This window comes from Eucyclogobius newberryi, unplaced genomic scaffold (assembly GCF_026437365.1).
Source record: "Eucyclogobius newberryi isolate DKJ021-1_F unplaced genomic scaffold, fEucNew1.0.hap1 SCAF_14, whole genome shotgun sequence".
Classification (NCBI taxonomy): domain Eukaryota; kingdom Metazoa; phylum Chordata; class Actinopteri; order Gobiiformes; family Gobiidae; genus Eucyclogobius; species Eucyclogobius newberryi.
In genome coordinates, this window is record NW_027315768.1 from 20,069,230 (window position 1) to 20,073,274 (window position 4,045).

General features: G+C 34.8%; 1 protein-coding gene across 2 annotated transcripts in view; it reads left to right on the top strand.

Annotated features, from left to right (window-relative positions):
* Positions 1 to 3,714, top strand: part of klf12b (Kruppel like factor 12b) — a 34,170-nt gene extending 30,456 nt beyond the window's left edge. For both annotated transcript variants that reach the window (XM_072444860.1, XM_072444859.1), the window contains one exon: positions 1 to 3,714. This exon is cut by the window's left edge and continues 331 nt beyond it. The gene's annotated coding sequence lies outside the window, so the exon portion shown is untranslated.
* Positions 3,715 to 4,045: the final 331 nt, after the last annotated feature.

The window sequence follows — 4,045 nt, forward strand, 5'->3', positions numbered from 1 at the left end:
ACGAGGGTCATGGCTAGATCCTTGGAAAGAATCTTTTACTGTCAGTCGATTATAATAAAAGAGAACTGTCTTTTACTGCACTGTTGGTAAATATTACATTTAGATTTTTAATTCACAACTTTTAATGGGACTAAAGATACAAATGCAATCAAAAACACGTCATTTGATGTTTTCATTCTTATTAATAAATTGCTGCTTTTTCAGCATTTTTAATGTGAAATACCCTATTTTGTGGGATGGATTTCCTGTGTGTGCTCTGTTGAACCAGAGACTGGACCTGCCTTGGACCACAGGAAATACTTGGGCTAAAGGTTCTTGGTTGGATTTACAGGCTTCAGTATTGCGCCCTGGTCTTTTGTAACCAGCAGAGGAAGCTCTTTCACCGCGCTTTCCTTTGCCTGATCCAGCCTGCTGTCATACAGTATGTGAAGGCATCTATTACAAAAGCTATTAAGAGGGCTGGACTTTCACCTATCCCGCAGCCATATAATGGGATTGGAGTCTAAGACAACTTAAATGCATCTAATTCACAATTTTGCCACTTTGGGCATTCATTGTTTGTTTAAACAATGAAAACTGGCTTATCATCCCACCAGCAAAAACACCCACTCATAAACCCCATCCACATTTAAGTTGAGCCTCTTTAAAACATTTCCTTAAAATGTGTGGATTTTGTACTGTGATTAGCAATCAGTAAAAGTGCAATCTTCAAAAGGATAAATATTCTCTCAGTATGTTTTATTTCAGCTTTGCTTATGCTGGACACAGACAGATACAATCCTTCCGTGACAGGGACATCGAAACAATCACAGGACTTTGGGTGAGACTGAGGCACTTCTACAGACTCTTCTGCTCTTGTGTTCCTCAGTGACGAGTATTGTAGTTTTGCACAACAGTACTGCAGTGTTAAAGGAGCTCTGTGATATCTAACTAAAACAATACTGTAGATGAGCAATACACTTTTAACAAATACAAATAAGGACTTGATGTCAAGATGTGAGGGTTTGCTCCACTCTGGAAAGCTGTACCACCACGTTCTTTTTTGACTTGTTTTAGCCCCAGCTCAAAGCACATTATCTCTTCTATCATATATATCTTTTAATCATTTCTTCATTGCAAATATAGGATTCTCATATACAGTGCTGTGCAAATGTGGATGTGGTTGTTAAACAAGCAAATCAATTTAAAGTTTAGAATCCCTGTGAGCTCTTCAAGTTCAATCTTTACAATTATGACTTTTGTGTAGTACTGTATGTGTTTAATACACTTTAGCAAATTCAAGTATTGGTAAACCAAAATAACACCACTTAGCATTCTTCACCACTTTCATGGTGATATTAAAAGACATTTATAGATTGAATTATTTCCTTTCCCTGTGTGAAAGCTTCAGACATAAGCCAGAGAGCATCAGGGCAGCTCAAATCATCCGATAGCACTCGCTAAATGCATTTCTTGGTCTCAAGCCAACATTAGGAAATGACAAGCTTTTGGATAATAGCACCTTGGAAAAGCCAAGAACACAGCGCACACATGCACGAATCCACCAGGCTCCAGATCCACTTCCTCCAGGCCCACAGAACACAGTACATCACATATTTAGTTTATTAACACCTCACGTTTTAACCCTGCTTCTCTGAGAGAAGACAACTATATAATCATACGTTTTTGTGCACATCATTACCATTATTTTATTTGTTGGCAAAAGCATATCAGCACCTTTTTGTTTAATATTATAATAATAATTTAAAATCATTTTATTTCAGATTTATTCACACATACTCATCATGGTATATTTTATCCTCTTTATAATGTAAGAGAATATGATTGTGGGGCACTTCGATGGATATACAGTAATGATTTCTTTTATGTAAAAAGTTTTAAAATGTTGTAATATATGTCATAGTGAAGAGAAAATTATCACAAAGTTCTACAGCCTGTATATATATTGGAAAAATAGGGCTTTGATCTCTAGAACATGTGTTTATACATGTCTTTTTCAAAGACTGTAATTTATCAGATTTAATTTACATTGAGATTTGGCTAATGGTGTTCATCATGTACAAGATCATATGTGATGTCCTGGTTTACTTTTGTGGTCAGGTGATCAAAACCTTTCATTTCTGAAGGACTAAAGTGTTTGGATAAATGTATTATTTCCTTGAACGTGAAGATGGTGTTGCTCATGTTCTAGAAGGACCATCAGTGCAGATTATGATGTCAGAAGTCTGGGGGAGGAGACTGGCTCGTGTCTGGTGATTGGATGATGTGTGTGTTTGGTCCTCACACAGAAATAGCAATAAGTGTTTGAACATTCCTTTCTGGCATTGCCCCATGAGGTTGGATTACATAATTATCCGCTTTCAACAACAAAACAATTTACCGGTGTGATAGTAATGACCATTTCAATTATATTTTATTTGTTTGGCCAATACCACAACAGCATTTTCCTAGAATTGAACATTTCCAGTCACATTTCAATTGATTAAACAGCAATATCTGTATTTAATATACATTTTTGTATTCAAGAGACACGCATTTTCCAACATGTCTATGATGCTGACCCTTTGTATCCTTTTGCACACTTTTATGACATCATAATTAGAAGCACAAAGATGTTCCCTGAACATTAGCAAAACTGCATATTCAGATGATCTAAAAAGGTACTTAATAATTCCCTGTGATGCGTCTTTGCTTTACAAATTCATCAAGAACATATCACCAACTTTCTAATTTCAGTATTTAACTTTGCATGCCTTAAAACAAACATCGTTTCAGAAAGTCAATTGGACTTGAAAACCTCCACACAGACAGGGTGTATTGTATTTCCCGTAGAACATTCCCCTTTCATTTTCTAAGCATAATTTTGTAACGGTAACCAGGGTCAAAGTTATGCAATAATAAATAAATAGTGCCTCGTAACACAAACTTGTACAATGACTTTATCAAACATACTCAAATTAACAAAATAATCCAGATAAGATCTTTGGGAAAAGCACAGATATGCAAGTTGGACCTCTATTTGTACATTTCCTTTAGCACTGAGCCTTATGCCGCTGTGTCGAGTGTCATCACATCACATTCTGTCTGATCGTGCATTATTACTTTCTTTGCAATAAGTCACATTCTTGCAGCGCAAATTTGGTTTTCTTCAGCATTCTAAAAATATGACGAGAAATCTTGCTCACAATTGTACTGCGAGTAGGGTTCCTGCTGTAGACTGATGCCTTTGTCAATAATTACTAATATCAATTATTTGTTTTATTTACTACAATCTTGATTTTTCTGGTTTTATGAAGGTTTTTAAGTAGTGACGCCAATGCCTATGTTAAAGTTTGCTGATATTGCGTACAGTAATTGTTGTTCCTGTATTTATGTAAAGTGAGTGTAGTGTAAATATTTTGTTTTTCATGCTTTACCTTAACAAAATTGTGATTGCAAAAGGGAAATTCTGCTTCATGGAATTCCACATCGATAAAAGTAATTTCTAGTCCTGCTATTTTTCAGAAACTTTTTGAAAAGGTGTCCCGATTCTTTTCTGTTCCGGTTTTTCCCCTCAAGTTGTTTAAGTATCCAGTCAGTGTTTTTGCCTTTTATTCTCTGTATTTTCATATGGATGGAGCTGTGAAATTAAAATAAGTTAAATAAAGTATACATGTATATTAATATGAATGGAGGCATGAAGGTTAATAAAGTTGCATTTTGTATGTAACGTGCTGCGAGCGACTGGAATGTGCTTTATACTTTGTATCTTTTGTCACGTTGTATTGAGAGATCAGATTCTACATAATATACATACTACATAATATACATACTACATAATATACATACTACATAATATACATACTACATAATATACATAATACATAATATACATACTACATAATATACATACTACATAATATACATACTACATAATATACATACTACATAATATACATACTACAGAGCTCCTACAAAGCACCAAGGACTTTGTGGAAAATGAAAAAACGAATGAGGGAAAGAAAAGACAAACATTTAGTTGTTTTAAAGTTTTATCACAGCGAGA